The sequence below is a fragment of the Opisthocomus hoazin genome, chromosome 25 (genome assembly GCF_030867145.1).
Source record: "Opisthocomus hoazin isolate bOpiHoa1 chromosome 25, bOpiHoa1.hap1, whole genome shotgun sequence".
Taxonomy (NCBI): Eukaryota; Metazoa; Chordata; class Aves; order Opisthocomiformes; family Opisthocomidae; genus Opisthocomus; species Opisthocomus hoazin.
In genome coordinates, this window is record NC_134438.1 from 1,090,675 (window position 1) to 1,107,095 (window position 16,421).

The window sequence follows — 16,421 nt, forward strand, 5'->3', positions numbered from 1 at the left end:
GAGGCTGAGCAACAGCTTTGCAGGCTAGCTCTTTCTGCCTGCGAGCTATCTGCAGACGTTCGCATTTTCAGAGCAAGGCTGCTCGAGGCGCCCAGCACGGACCCCAAAGCTATGTTTTAAGATTGAGGTGGCAAGACAAGCAAGCAGCCCCAGTCCCTGTGCCTCTGTGTGAGCAGTGCCATGGGCAGATGAGTCTGAGCAACAGCTTTCCAGGCTAGCTCTTTCTGTCTGCGAGCTATCTGCAGACGTTCGCCTTTTCAGAGCAGGGCTGCCGGATGACACATGCACGGACCCAGAATGATACAACTGAAGTTTGAGGGGGCAAGACAAGCAAGCAGCCCCAGTCTCTGTGCCTCTGTGCGAGCAGTGCCATGGGCAGATGAGGCTGAGCAACAGCTTTCCAGGCTAGCTCTTTCTGGCTGCGAGCTATCTGCAGATGTTCGCATTTTCAGAGCAGGGCTGCCGTAGGTGCCTGGCATGGACCACCTAAGCTACGTTTGAAGTTGGAGGGGGCAAGACAAGCAAGCAGCCCCAGTCTCTGTGCCTCTGTGCGAGCAGTGCCATGGGCAGATGAGGCTGAGCAACAGCTTTCCAGGCGAGCTCTCTGTGGCTGCGATCTATCCGCAGACGTTCGCATTTTCAGATCAGGTCTGACGGAGGCCGAATGCACTGATTTCCAAAGCTACATTTGAAGTTTGAGATGGCAAGACAAGCAAGCAGCCCCAGTCTCTGTGCCTGTGCGAGCAGTGCCATTTGCAGATGAGGCTGAGCAACAGCTTTCCAGGCTAACTCTTTCTGGCTGCCAGCTATCTGCAGACGTTCGCATTTTCAGAGCAGCGCTGCCGAAGGCGCCCGGCACGAAACACCTAAGCTACGTTTGAAGTTTGAGGTGGCAAGACAAGCAAGCAGACCCAGTCTCTGTGCCTCTGTGAGAGCAGTGCCATGGGCAGATGAGGCTGAGCAACAGTTTTCCAGGCTAGCTCTTTCTGGCTGCGAGCTATCTGCAGACGTTCGCATTTTCAGAGCAGGGCTGCCGGAGGACCCATGCATGGACCCAGAATTATACATCTGAAGTTTCAGGGAGCAAAACAAGCAAGCAGCCCCACTCTCTGTGCCTCTGTGCGAGCAGTGCCATGGGCAGATGAGGCTGAGCAACAGCTTTCCAGGCTAGCTCTTTCTGGCTTCGAGATATCTGCAGATGTTCTCATTTTCAGAGCAGGGCTGCCGGAGGACCCATGCTTGGACCCAGAATGATACATCTGAAGTTTGAGGGGGCAAGACAAGCAAGCAGCCCCATTCTCTGTGCCTCTGTGCCAGCAGTGCCATGGGCAGATGAGGCTGAGAAACAGCTTTCCAGGCTAGCTCTTTCTGCCTGCGAGCTATCTGCAGACGTTCGCATTTTCAGAGCAGGACTGCCGGAGCCCCCCTGCACGGACCCCAAATCTACGTTTGAAGTTTGAGGGGGGCAAGACAAGCAAGCAGCCACAGTCTCTGTGCCTCTTTGCGAGCAGTGCCATGGGCAGATGAGGCTGAGCAACAGCTTTCCAGGCTAGCTCTTTCTGGCTGTGAGCTATGGGCAGACGTTCGCATTTTCAGAGCAGGGCTGACGAAGGGGGCCGTCACGGACCACCAGAGATACGTCTCAAGTTTGGGGTGGCAAGAGAAGCAAGCAGCCCCAGTCTCTGTGCCTCTGTGCGAGCAGGGCCATGGGCAGATGAGGCTGAGCAACAGCTTTCCAGGCTAACTCTTTCTGGCTTCGAGATATCTGCAGATGTTCTCATTTTCAGAGCAGGGCTGCCGGAGGACCCATGCTTGGACCCAGAATGATACATCTGAAGTTTGAGGGGGCAAGACAAGCAAGCAGCCCCATTCTCTGTGCCTCTGTGCCAGCAGTGCCATGGGCAGATGAGGCTGAGAAACAGCTTTCCAGGCTAGCTCTTTCTGCCTGCGAGCTATCTGCAGACGTTCGCATTTTCAGAGCAGGACTGCCGGAGCCCCCCTGCACGGACCCCAAATCTACGTTTGAAGTTTGAGGGGGGCAAGACAAGCAAGCAGCCACAGTCTCTGTGCCTCTTTGCGAGCAGTGCCATGGGCAGATGAGGCTGAGCAACAGCTTTCCAGGCTAGCTCTTTCTGGCTGTGAGCTATGGGCAGACGTTCGCATTTTCAGAGCAGGGCTGACGGAGGGGGCCGTCACGGACCACCAGAGATACGTCTCAAGTTTGGGGTGGCAAGAGAAGCAAGCAGCCCCAGTCTCTGTGCCTCTGTGCGAGCAGGGCCATGGGCAGATGAGGCTGAGCAACAGCTTTCCAGGCTAGCTCTTTCTGCCTGCGAGCTATCTGCAGACGTTCGCATTTTCAGAGCAGGGCTGCCGGAGGCCCCCTGCACGGAACACCTAAGCTAGGTTTGAAGTTTGAGGTGGCAAGACAAGCGAGCAGCCCCAGTCTCTGTGCCTCTGTGTGAGCAGTGCCATGGGCAGATGAGGCTGAGAAACAGCTTTCCAGGCTAGCTCTTTCTGCCTGCGAGCTATCTGCAGACGTTCGCATTTTCAGAGCAGGACTGCCGGAGGCCTCCTTCACGGACACCCAAAGCTACGTTTGAAGTTTGAGGTGGCAAGACAAGCAAGCAGCCCCAGTCTCTGTGCCTCTCTGCAAGCAGTGCCATGGGCAGATGAGGCTGAGCAACAGCTTTCCAGGCTAGCTCTTTCTGCCTGCGAGCTATCTGCAGGCGTTTGCATTTTCAGAGCAGGGCTGCCGGAGGACCCATGCATGGACCCACAATGATACATCTGAAGTTTGAGGTGGCAAGACAAGCAAGAAGCCCCAGTCTCTGTGCCTCTGTGCGAGCAGTGCCATGGGCAGATGAGGCTGAGCAACAGCTTCCCACGCTAGCTCTTTTTGGCTGTGAGCTATGTGCAGACGTTCGCCTTTTCAGAGCAGGGCTGCTCGAGGCGCCCAGCACGGACCATCTAAGCTACGTTTGAAGTTTGAGGTGGCAAGACAAGCAAGCAGCCCCAGTCTCTGTGCCTCTGTGCGATTAGTGCCATTTGCAGATGAGGCTGAGCAACAGCTTTCCAGGCTAGCTCTTTCGCCTGCGAGCTTTCTGCAGACGTTCGCATTTTCAGAGCAGGGCTGCTGGAGGCCCCCTGCACAAACGCCCAATCCTACGTTTAAAGTTTGAGGTGGCAAGACAAGCAAGCAGCCACAGTCTCTGTGCCTCTGTGCGAGCAGTGCCATGGGCAGATGAGGCTGAGCAACAGCTTTCCAGTCTAGCTCTTTCTGGCTGCGAGCTATCTGCAGACGTTCGCATTTTCAGATCAGGGCTGCCGGATGACACGTGCACGGACCCTGAACGATACATATGAAGTTTGAGGGGGCAAGACAAGCAAGCAGCCCCAGTCTCTGTGCCTCTGTGCGAGCAGTGCCATGGGCAGATGAGGCTGAGCAACAGCTTTGCAGGCTAGCTATTTCTGCCTGCGAGCTATCTGCAGACGTTCGCATTTTCAGAGCAAGGCTGCTTTAGGCGCCCAGCACGGACCCCAAAGCTGTGTTTTAAGATTGAGGTGGCAAGACAAGCAAGCAGCCCCAGTCTCTGTGCCTCTGTGTGAGCAGTGCCATGGGCAGATGAGGCTGAGCAACAGCTTTCCAGGCTAGCTCTTTCTGTCTGCGAGCTATCTGCAGACGTTCGCCTTTTCAGAGCAGGGCTGCCGGAGGCCTCCTTCACGGACCCCCAAAGATACGTTTGAAGTTTGAGTGGGCAATACAAGCAAGCAGCCCCAGTCTCTGTGCCTCTGTGCGAGCAGTGCCATGGGCAGATGAGTCTGAGCAACACCTTTCCAGGCTAGCTCTTTCTGCCTGCGAGCTATCTGCAGACGTTCTTATTTTCAGAGCAGTCCTGCCAGAGGAGGGCGGCACGAACCACCTAAGCTACGTTTGAAGTTTGAGGTGGCAAGACAAGCAAGCAGCCCGAATCTCTGTGCCTCTGTGCGAGTAGTGCCATGGGCAAATGAGGCTGAGCAACAGCTTTTCTGCCTGCGAGCTATCTGCAGACGTTCGCATTTTCGGAGCAGGATTGCTTCAGGCCCCCTGCACAGACCCCCAAATCTACGTTTGAAGTTTGAGGGGGGCAAGACAAGCAAGCAGCCACAGTCTCTGTGCCTCTGTGCGAGCAGTGCCATGGGCACATGAGGCTGAGCAACAGCTTTCCAGGCTACCTCTTTCTGCCTGCGAGCTATCTGCAGACGTTCGCATTTTCAGAGCAGGGCTGCTACAGGCCCCCTGCAAAACTGACCAATACTACGTCTGAAGTTTGAGGTGGCAAGACAAGAAAGCAACCCCAGTCTCTGTGGCTCTGTGCGAGCAGTGCTATGGGCAAATGAGGCTGAGCAAAAGCTTTCCAGGCTAGATCTTTCTGCCTGCGAGCTATCTGCAGACGTTCGCATTTTCAGAGTAGGACTTACATAGGCACCCGGCACGAAAACCCAAGCTACGTTTGAAGTTTGAGGTGGCAAGACAAGCAAGCAGCCCCAGTCTCTGTGCCTCTGTGCGAGCAGTGCCATGGGCAGATGAGGCTGAGCAACAGCTTTCCAGGCTAGCTCTTTCTGCCTGCAAGCTATCTGCAGACGTTTGCATTTTCAGAGCAGGGCTGCCGGAGGACCCATGTATGGACCCACAATGATACATCTGAAGTTTGAGGTGGCAAGACAAGCAAGAAGCCCCAGTCTCTGTGCCTCTGTGCGAGCAGTGCCATGTGCAGATGAGGCTGAGCAACAGCTTTCCAGGCTAGCTTTTTCTGCCTGCGAGCTATCTGCAGACGTTCGCATTTTCAGATCAGGGCTGCTGGAGTCCTCCTGCACGGACCCCCAAAGCCACGTTTGAAGTTTGAAGGGGCAAGACAAGTAAGCAGCCCCAGTCTCTGTGCCTCTGTGCGACCAGTGCCATGGGCAGATGAGGCTGAGAAACAGCTTTGCAGGCTAGCTATTTCTGCCTGCGAGCTATCTGCAGACGTTCGCCTTTTCAGAGCAAGGCTGCTTGAGGCGCCCAGCACGGACCCCAAAGCTATGTTTTAAGATTGAGGTGGCAAGACAAGCAAGCAGCCCCAGTCTCTGTGCCTCTGTGTGAGCAGTGCCATGGGCAGATGAGGCTGAGAAACAGCTTTGCAGGCTAGCTATTTCTGCCTGCGAGCTATCTGCAGACGTTCGCATTTTCAGAGCAAGGCTGCTTGAGGCGCCCAGCACGGACCCCAAAGCTATGTTTTAAGATTGAGGTGGCAAGACAAGCAAGCAGCCCCAGTCTCTGTGCCTCTGTGTGAGCAGTGCCATGGGCAGATGAGGCTGAGCAACAGCTTTCCAGGCTAGCTCTTTCTGTCTGCGAGCTATCTGCAGACGTTCGCGTTTTCAGAGCAGGGCTGCCGGAGGCCTCCTTCACGGACCCCCAAAGATACGTTTGAAGTTTGAGTGGGCAATACAAGCAAGCAGCCCCAGTCTCTGTGCCTCTGTGCGAGCAGTGCCATGGGCAGATGAGTCTGAGCAACACCTTTCCAGGCTAGCTCTTTCTGCCTGCGAGCTATCTGCAGACGTTCTTATTTTCAGAGCAGTCCTGCCAGAGGAGGGCAGCACGAACCACCTAAGCTACGTTTGAAGTTTGAGGTGGCAAGACAAGCAAGCAGCCCGAATCTCTGTGCCTCTGTGCGAGTAGTGCCATGGGCAAATGAGGCTGAGCAACAGCTTTTCTGCCTGCGAGCTATCTGCAGACGTTCGCATTTTCGGAGCAGGATTGCTTCAGGCCCCCTGCACAGACCCCCAAATCTACGTTTGAAGTTTGAGGGGGGCAAGACAAGCAAGCAGCCACAGTCTCTGTGCCTCTGTGCGAGCAGTGCCATGGGCAGATGAGGCTGAGCAACAGCTTTCCAGGCTACCTCTTTCTGCCTGCGAGCTATCTGCAGACGTTCGCATTTTCAGAGCAGGGCTGCTGCAGGCCCCCTGCAAAACTGACCAATACTACGTCTGAAGTTTGAGGTGGCAAGACAAGAAAGCAACCCCAGTCTCTGTGGGTCTGTGCGAGCAGTGCTATGGGCAAATGAGGCTGAGCAAAAGCTTTCCAGGCTAGATCTTTCTGCCTGCGAGCTATCTGCAGACGTTCGCATTTTCAGAGTAGGACTTACATAGGCACCCGGCACGAAAACCCAAGCTACGTTTGAAGTTTGAGGTGGCAAGACAAGCAAGCAGCCCCAGTCTCTGTGCCTCTGTGCGAGCAGTGCCATGGGCAGATGAGGCTGAGCAACAGCTTTCCAGGCTAGCTCTTTCTGCCTGCAAGCTATCTGCAGACGTTTGCATTTTCAGAGCAGGGCTGCCGGAGGACCCATGTATGGACCCACAATGATACATCTGAAGTTTGAGGTGGCAAGACAAGCAAGAAGCCCCAGTCTCTGTGCCTCTGTGCGAGCAGTGCCATGGGCAGATGAGGCTGAGCAACAGCTTTCCAGGCTAGCTCTTTCTGCCTGCGAGCTATCTGCAGACGTTCGCATTTTCAGAGCAGGGCTGCCGGATGACACGTGCACGGACACAGAATAATACATCTGAAGTTTGAGGGGGCAAGACAAGCAAGCAGCCCCAGTCTCTGTGCCTCTGTGCGAGCAGTGCCATGGGCAGATGAGGCTGAGAAACAGCTTTCCAGGATAGCTCTTTCTGCCTACGAGCTATCTGCAGACGTTCGCACGTTCAAAGCAGGGCTGCCGGAGGCCCCATGCACGGACCACTTAAGCTACGTTTGAAGTTTGAGGTGGCAAGACAAGCAAGCAGCCCCAGTCTCTGTGCCTCTGTGCCAGCAGTGCCATGGGCAAATGACGCTGAGCAACAGCTTTCCAGGCTAGCAGTTTCTGCCTGCGAGCTATCTGCAGACGTTCGCATTTTCAGACCAGGGCTGCCGGAGGCGAACGGCACGTAACACCTAAGCTACGTTTCAAGTTTGAGAGGGCAAGACAAGCAAGCAGCCCCAGTCTCTGTGCCTCTGTGCGAGCAGTGCCATGGGCAGATGAGGCTGAGCAACAGCTTTCCAGGCTAGCTCTTTCTGCCTGCGAGCTATCTGCAGACGTTCGCATTTTCAGAGCAGGACTGCTGGAGGACTCCTGCACGGAACCCCAAAGCCACGTTTGAAGTTTGAGTGGGCAAGACAAGCAAGCAGCCCCAGTCTCTGTGCCTCTGTGCGAGCAGTGCCATGGGCAGATGAGGCTGAGCAACAGCTTTGCAGGCTAGCTCTTTCTGCCTGCGAGCTATCTGCAGACGTTCGCATTTTCAGAGCACGGCTGCCGGGGGCTTCCTTCACGGACCCCCAAAGATACGTTTGAAGTTTGAGTGGGCAAGACAAGCAAGCAGCCCCAGTCTCTGTGCCTCTGTGCGAGCAGTGCCATGGGCAGATGAGGCTGAGCAACAGCTTTCCAGGCTAGCTCTTTCTGCCTGCGAGCTATCTGCAGACGTTTGCATTTTCAGAGCAGGGCTGCCGGATGACACGTGCACGGACCCAGAATGATACATCTGAAGTTTGAGGGGGCAAGACAAGCAAGCAGCCCCAGTCTCTGTGCCTCTGTGCGAGCAGTGCCATGGGCAGATGAGGCTGAGAAACAGCTTTCCAGGCTAGCTCTTTCTGCCTGCGAGCTATCTGCAGACGTTCGCGTTTTCAGAGCAGGGCTGCTCGAGGCGCCCAGCACGGACCACCTAAGCTACGTTTGAAGTTTGAGGTGTCAAGACAAGCAAGCAGCCCCAGTCTCTGTGCCTCTGTGTGAGCAGTGCCATGGGCAGATGAGGCTGAGCAACAGCTTTCCAGTCTAGCTCTTTCTGGCTGCAAGCTATCTGCAGACATTCGCCTTTTCAGAGCAGGCCTGCCGGAGGCCTCCTTCACGGACCCCCAAATATACGTTTGAAGTTTGAGTGGGCAATACAAGCAAGCAGCCCCAGTCTCTGTGCCTCTGTGCGAGCAGTGCCATGGGCAGATGAGTCTGAGCAACACCTTTCCAGGCTAGCTCTTTCTGCCTGCGAGCTATCTGTAGACATTCGCATTTTCAGAGCAGGCATGCCAGAGGAGGGCGGCACGAACCACCTAAGCTACGTTTGAAGTTTGAGGTGGCAAGACAAGCAAGCAGCCCGAATCTCTGTGCCTCTGTGCGAGTAGTGCCATGGGCAAATGAGGCTGAGCAACAGCTTTTCTGCCTGCGAGCTATCTGCAGACGTTCGCATATTCAGAGCAGGGTTGCTTCAGGCCCCCTGCACGGACCCCCAAATCTACGTTTGAAGTTTGAGGGGGGCAAAACAAGCAAGCAGCCACAGTCTCTGTGCCTCTGTGCGAGCAGTGCCATGGGCAGATGAGGCTGAGCAACAGCTTTCCAGGCTAGCTCTTTCTGCCTGCGAGCTATCTGCAGACGTTCGCATTTTCAGAGCAGGGCTGCTGGAGGCCCCCTGCAAAACTGACCAATACTACGTTTGAAGTTTGAGGTGGCAAGACAAGCAAGCAACCCCAGTCTCTGTGGCTCTGTGCGAGCAGTGCTATGAGCAAATGAGGCTGAGCAAAAGCTTTCCAGGCTAGATCTTTCTGCCTGCGAGCTATCTGCAGACGTTCGCATTTTCAGAGTAGGACTTACATAGGCACCCGGCACGAACACCCAAGCTACGTTTGAAGTTTGAGGTGGCAAGACAAGCAAGCAGCCCCAGTCTCTGTGCCTCTGTGCGAGCAGTGCCATGGGCAGATGAGGCTGAGCAACAGCTTTCCAGGCTAGCTCTTTTGCCTGCGAGCTTTCTGCAGACGTTCGCATTTCAGAGCAGGGCTGCTGGAGGCCCCATGCACAAACGCCCAATCCTACGTTTGAAGTTTGAGGTGGCAAGACAAGCAAGCAGCCACAGTCTCTGTGCCTCTCTGCGAGCAGTGCCATGGGCAGATGAGGCTGAGCAACAGCTTTACAGTCTAGCTCTTTCTGGCTGCGAGCTATCTGCAGACGTTCGCATTTTCAGAGCAGGGCTGCCGGATGACACGTGCACGGACCCAGAATGATACATCTGAAGTTTGAGGGGGCAAGACAAGCAAGCAGCCCCACTCTCTGTGCCTCTGTGCGAGCAGTGCCATGGGCAGATGAGGCTGAGCAACAGCTTTCCAGGCTAGCTCTTTCTGCCTGAGAGCTATCTGCAGACGTTCGCATTTTCAGACCAGGTCTGCCGGAGTCCTCCTTCACGGACACCCAAAGCTACTTTTGAAGTTTAAGGGGGCAAGACAAGCAAGCAGCCCCAGTCTCTGTGCCTCTGTGCGAGCAGTGCCATGGGCAAATGACGCTGAGCAACAGCTTTCCAGGCTAGCTCTTTCTGCCTACGAGCTATCTGCAGACGTTCGCACGTTCAAAGCAGGGCTGCCGGAGGCCCCATGCACGGACCACTTAAGCTACGTTTGAAGTTTGAGGTGGCAAGACAAGCAAGCAGCCCCAGTCTCTGTGCCTCTGTGCCAGCAGTGCCATGGGCAAATGACGCTGAGCAACAGCTTTCCAGGCTAGCTGTTTCTGCCTGCGAGCTATCTGCAGACGTTCGCATTTTCAGACCAGGGCTGCCGGAGGCGAACGGCACGTAACACCTAAGCTACGTTTCAAGTTTGAGGGGGCAAGACAAGCAAGCAGCCCCAGTCTCTGTGCCTCTGTGCGAGCAGTGCCATGGGCAGATGAGGCTGAGCAACAGCTTTCCAGGCTAGCTCTTTCTGCCTGCGAGCTATCTGCAGACGTTCGCATTTTCAGAGCAGGACTGCTGGAGGACTCCTGCACGGAACCCCAAAGCCACGTTTGAAGTTTGAGTGGGCAAGACAAGCAAGCAGCCCCAGTCTCTGTGCCTCTGTGCGACCAGTGCCATGGGCAGATGAGGCTGAGCAACAGCTTTGCAGGCTAGCTCTTTCTGCCTGCGAGCTATCTGCAGACGTTCGCATTTTCAGAGCAGGGCTGCCGGGGGCTTCCTTCACGGACCCCCAAAGATACGTTTGAAGTTTGAGTGGGCAAGACAAGCAAGCAGCCCCAGTCTCTGTGCCTCTGTGCGAGCAGTGCCATGGGCAGATGAGGCTGAGCAACAGCTTTCCAGGCTAGCTCTTTCTGCCTGCGAGCTATCTGCAGACGTTTGCATTTTCAGAGCAGGGCTGCCGGATGACACGTGCACGGACCCAGAATGATACATCTGAAGTTTGAGGGGGCAAGACAAGCAAGCAGCCCCAGTCTCTGTGCCTCTGTGCGAGCAGTGCCATGGGCAGATGAGGCTGAGAAACAGCTTTCCAGGCTAGCTCTTTCTGCCTGCGAGCTATCTGCAGACGTTCGCGTTTTCAGAGCAGGGCTGCTCGAGGCGCCCAGCACGGACCACCTAAGCTACGTTTGAAGTTTGAGGTGTCAAGACAAGCAAGCAGCCCCAGTCTCTGTGCCTCTGTGTGAGCAGTGCCATGGGCAGATGAGGCTGAGCAACAGCTTTCCAGGCTAGCTCTTTTGCCTGCGAGCTTTCTGCAGACGTTCGCATTTTCAGAGCAGGGCTGCTGGAGGCCCCCTGCACAAACGCCCAATCTTACGTTTGAAGTTTGAGGTGGCAAGACAAGCAAGCAGCCCCAGTCTCTGTGCCTCTGTGCGAGCAGTGCCATGGGCAGATGAGGCTGAGCAACAGCTTTCCAGTCTAGCTCTTTCTGGCTGCAAGCTATCTGCAGACGTTCGCATTTTCAGAGCAGGGCTGCCGGATGACACGTGCACGGACCCAGAATGATACATCTGAAGTTTGAGGGGGCAAGACAAGGAAGCAGCCCCACTCTCTGTGCCTCTGTGCGAGCAGTGCCATGGGCAGATGAGGCTGAGCAACAGCTTTCCAGGCTAGCTCTTTCTGTCTGCGAGCTATCTGCAGACATTCGCCTTTTCAGAGCAGGGCTGCCGGAGGCCTCCTTCACGGACCCCCAAATATACGTTTGAAGTTTGAGTGGGCAATACAAGCAAGCAGCCCCAGTCTCTGTGCCTCTGTGCGAGCCGTGCCATGGGCAGATGAGTCTGAGCAACACCTTTCAAGGCTAGCTCTTTCTGCCTGCGAGCTATCTGTAGACATTCGCATTTTCAGAGCAGGCCTGCCAGAGGAGGGCGGCACGAACCACCTAAGCTACGTTTGAAGTTTGAGGTGGCAAGACAAGCAAGCAGCCCGAATCTCTGTGCCTCTGTGCGAGTAGTGCCATGGGCAAATGAGGCTTAGCAACAGCTTTTCTGCCTGCGAGCTATCTGCAGACGTTCGCATATTCAGAGCAGGGTTGCTTCAGGCCCCCTGCACGGACCCCCAAATCTACGTTTGAAGTTTGAGGGGGGCAAAACAAGCAAGCAGCCACAGTCTCTGTGCCTCTGTGCGAGCAGTGCCATGGGCAGATGAGGCTGAGCAACAGCTTTCCAGGCTAGCTCTTTCTGCCTGCGAGCTATCTGCAGACGTTCGCATTTTCAGAGCAGGGCTGCTGGAGGCCCCCTGCAAAACTGACCAATACTACGTTTGAAGTTTGAGGTGGCAAGACAAGCAAGCAACCCCAGTCTCTGTGGCTCTGTGCGAGCAGTGCTATGAGCAAATGAGGCTGAGCAAAAGCTTTCCAGGCTAGATCTTTCTGCCTGCGAGCTATCTGCAGACGTTCGCATTTTCAGAGTAGGACTTACATAGGCACCCGGCACGAACACCCAAGCTACGTTTGAAGTTTGAGGTGGCAAGACAAGCAAGCAGCCCCAGTCTCTGTGCCTCTGTGCGAGCAGTGCCATGGGCAGATGAGGCTGAGCAACAGCTTTCCAGGCTAGCTCTTTTGCCTGCGAGCTTTCTGCAGACGTTCGCATTTCAGAGCAGGGCTGCTGGAGGCCCCATGCACAAACGCCCAGTCCTACGTTTGAAGTTTGAGGTGGCAAGACAAGCAAGCAGCCACAGTCTCTGTGCCTCTGTGCGAGCAGTGCCATGGGCAGATGAGGCTGAGCAACAGCTTTACAGTCTAGCTCTTTCTGGCTGCGAGCTATCTGCAGACGTTCGCATTTTCAGAGCAGGGCTGCCGGATGACACGTGCACGGACCCAGAATGATACATCTGAAGTTTGAGGGGGCAAGACAAGCAAGCAGCCCCACTCTCTGTGCCTCTGTGCGAGCAGTGCCATGGGCAGATTAGGCTGAGCAACAGCTTTCCAGGCTAGCTCTTTCTGCCTGAGAGCTATCTGCAGACGTTCGCATTTTCACACCAGGTCTGCCGGAGTCCTCCTTCACGGACACCCAAAGCTACTTTTGAAGTTTAAGGGGGCAAGACAAGCAAGCAGCCCCAGTCTCTGTGCCTCTGTGCGAGCAGTGCCATGGGCAAATGACGCTGAGCAACAGCTTTCCAGGCTAGCTCTTTCTGCCTACGAGCTATCTGCAGACGTTCGCACGTTCAAAGCAGGGCTGCCGGAGGCCCCATGCACGGACCACTTAAGCTACGTTTGAAGTTTGAGGTGGCAAGACAAGCAAGCAGCCCCAGTCTCTGTGCCTCTGTGCCAGCAGTGCCATGGGCAAATGACGCTGAGCAACAGCTTTCCAGGCTAGCTGTTTCTGCCTGCGAGCTATCTGCAGACGTTCGCATTTTCAGACCAGGGCTGCCGGAGGCGAACGGCACGTAACACCTAAGCTACGTTTCAAGTTTGAGGGGGCAAGACAAGCAAGCAGCCCCAGTCTCTGTGCCTCTGTGCGAGCAGTGCCATGGGCAGATGACGCTGAGCAACAGCTTTCCAGGCTAGCTCTTTCTGCCTGCGAGCTATCTGCAGACGTTCGCATTTTCAGAGCAGGACTGCTGGAGGACTCCTGCACGGAACCCCAAAGCCACGTTTGAAGTTTGAGTGGGCAAGACAAGCAAGCAGCCCCAGTCTCTGTGCCTCTGTGCGACCAGTGCCATGGGCAGATGAGGCTGAGCAACAGCTTTGCAGGCTAGCTCTTTCTGCCTGCGAGCTATCTGCAGACGTTCGCATTTTCAGAGCAGGGCTGCCGGGGGCTTCCTTCACGGACCCCCAAAGATACGTTTGAAGTTTGAGTGGGCAAGACAAGCAAGCAGCCCCAGTCTCTGTGCCTCTGTGCGAGCAGTGCCATGGGCAGATGAGGCTGAGCAACAGCTTTCCAGGCTAGCTCTTTCTGCCTGCGAGCTATCTGCAGACGTTTGCATTTTCAGAGCAGGGCTGCCGGATGACACGTGCACGGACCCAGAATGATACATCTGAAGTTTGAGGGGGCAAGACAAGCAAGCAGCCCCAGTCTCTGTGCCTCTGTGCGAGCAGTGCCATGGGCAGATGAGGCTGAGAAACAGCTTTCCAGGCTAGCTCTTTCTGCCTGCGAGCTATCTGCAGACGTTCGCGTTTTCAGAGCAGGGCTGCTCGAGGCGCCCAGCACGGACCACCTAAGCTACGTTTGAAGTTTGAGGTGTCAAGACAAGCAAGCAGCCCCAGTCTCTGTGCCTCTGTGTGAGCAGTGCCATGGGCAGATGAGGCTGAGCAACAGCTTTCCAGGCTAGCTCTTTTGCCTGCGAGCTTTCTGCAGACGTTCGCATTTTCAGAGCAGGGCTGCTGGAGGCCCCCTGCACAAACGCCCAATCCTACTTTTGAAGTTTGAGGTGGCAAGACAAGCAAGCAGCCCCAGTCTCTGTGCCTCTGTGCGAGCAGTGCCATGGGCAGATGAGGCTGAGCAACAGCTTTCCAGTCTAGCTCTTTCTGGCTGCAAGCTATCTGCAGACGTTCGCATTTTCAGAGCAGGGCTGCCGGAGTCCTCCTGCACGCACACCCAAAGACACGTTTGAAGTTTGAGGTGGCAAGACAAGAAAGCAGTTACACTCTCTGTGCCTCTGTGCGAGCAGAGCCATGGGCAGATGAGTTTGAGCAACAGCTTTCCAGGCTAGCTCTTTCTGCCTGCGAGCTATCTGCAGACGTTCGCATTTCAGAGCATGGTTGCTGGATGCGCGTAGCACGGACCACCTAAGCTACGTTTGAAGTTTGAGGGGGCAAGACAAGCAAGCAGCCCCAGTCTCTGTGCCTCTGTGCGAGCAGTGCCATGGGCAGATGAGGCTGAGCAACAGCTTTCCAGGCTAGCTCTTTCTGCCTGTGAGCTATTTGCAGACATTCGCATATTCAGAGCAGGGCTGCTGGAGGCCCCCTGCACAAACGACCAATCCTACGTTTGAAGTTTTAGGGGGCAAGACAAGCAAGCAGCCACAGTCTCTGTGCCTCTGTGCGAGCAGTGCCATGGGCAGATGAGGCTGAGCAACAGCTTTCCAGGCTAGCTCTTTCTGTCTGCGAGCTATCTGCAGACATTCGCCTTTTCAGAGCAGGGCTGCCGGAGGCCTCCTTCACGGACCCCCAAATATACGTTTGAAGTTTGAGTGGGCAATACAAGCAAGCAGCCCCAGTCTCTGTGCCTCTGTGCGAGCAGTGCCATGGGCAGATGAGGCTGAGCAACACCTTTCCAGGCTAGCTCTTTCTGCCTGCGAGCTATCTGTAGACGTTCGCATTTTCAGAGCAGGCCTGCCAGAGGAGGGCGGCACGAACCACCTAAGCTACGTTTGAAGTTTGAGGTGGCAAGACAAGCAAGCAGCCCGAATCTCTGTGCCTCTGTGTGAGTAGTGCCATGGGCAAATGAGGCTGAGCAACAGCTTTTCTGCCTGCGAGCTATCTGCAGACGTTCGAATATTCAGAGCAGGGTTGCTTCAGGACCCCTGCACGGACCCCCAAATCTACGTTTGAAGTTTGAGGGGGGCAAAACAAGCAAGCAGCCACAGTCTCTGTGCCTCTGTGCGAGCAGTGCCATGGGCAGATGAGGCTGAGCAACAGCTTTCCAGGCTAGCTCTTTCTGCCTGCGAGCTATCTGCAGACGTTCGCATTTTCAGAGCAGGGCTGCTGGAGGCCCCCTGCAAAACTGACCAATACTACGTTTGAAGTTTGAGGTGGCAAGACAAGCAAGCAACCCCAGTCTCTGTGGCTCTGTGCGAGCAGTGCTATGAGCAAATGAGGCTGAGCAAAAGCTTTCCAGGCTAGATCTTTCTGCCTGCGAGCTATCTGCAGACGTTCGCATTTTCAGAGTAGGACTTACATAGGCACCCGGCACGAACACCCAAGCTACGTTTGAAGTTTGAGGTGGCAAGACAAGCAAGCAGCCCCAGTCTCTGTGCCTCTGTGCGAGCAGTGCCATGGGCAGATGAGGCTGAGCAACAGCTTTCCAGGCTAGCTCTTTCTGCCTGCGAGCTATCTGCAGACGTTTGCATTTTCAGAGCAGGGCTGCCGGAGGACCCATGCATGGACCCACAATGATACATCTAAAGTTTGAGGTGGCAAGACAAGCAAGCAGCCCCAGTCTCTGTGCCTCTGTGCGAGCAGTGCCATGGGCAAATGACGCTGAGCAACAGCTTTCCAGGCTAGCTGTTTCTGCCTGCGAGCTATCTGCAGACGTTCGCATTTTCAGAGCAGCGCTGCCGGAGGCACCCGGCACGAACACCCAAGCTACGTTTCAAGTTTGAGGGGGCAAGACAAGCAAGCAGCCCCAGTCTCTGTGCCTCTGTGCGAGCAGTGCCATGGGCAGATGAGGCTGAGCAACAGCTTTCCAGGCTAGCTCTTTCTGCCTGCGAGCTATCTGCAGACGTTTGCATTTTCAGAGCAGGGCTGCCGGAGGACCCATGCATGGACCCACAATGATACATCTAAAGTTTGAGGTGGCAAGACAATCAAGAAGCCCCAGTCTCTGTGCCTCTGTGCGAGCAGTGCCATGGGCAGATGAGGCTGAGCAACAGCTTCCCAGTCTAGCTCTTTTTGGCTGTGAGCTATGTGCAGACTTTCGCCTTTTCAGAGCAGGGCTGCTCGAGGCGCCCAGCACGGACCACCTAAGCTACGTTTGAAGTTTGAGGTGGCAAGACAAGCAAGCAGCCCCAGTCTCTGTGCCTCTGTGCGAGCAGTGCCATGGGCAGATGAGGCTGAGCAACAGCTTTCCAGGCTAGCTCTTTTGCCTGCGAGCTTTCTGCAGACGTTCGCATTTCAGAGCAGGGCTGCTGGAGGCCCCATGCACAAACGCCCAATCCTACGTTTGAAGTTTGAGGTGGCAAGACAAGCAAGCAGCCACAGTCTCTGTGCCTCTGTGCGAGCAGTGCCATGGGCAGATGAGGCTGAGCAACAGCTTTCCAGTCTAGCTCTTTCTGGCTGCGAGCTATCTGCAGACGTTCGCATTTTCAGAGCAGGGCTGCCGGATGACACGTGCACGGACCCAGAATGATACATCTGAAGTTTGAGGGGGCAAGACAAGCAAGCAGCCCCACTCTCTGTGCCTCTGTGCGAGCAGTGCCATGGGCAGATGAGGCTGAGCAACAGCTTTCCAGGCTAGCTCTTTCTGCCTGAGAGCTATCTGCAGACGTTCGCATTTTCAGACCAGGTCTGC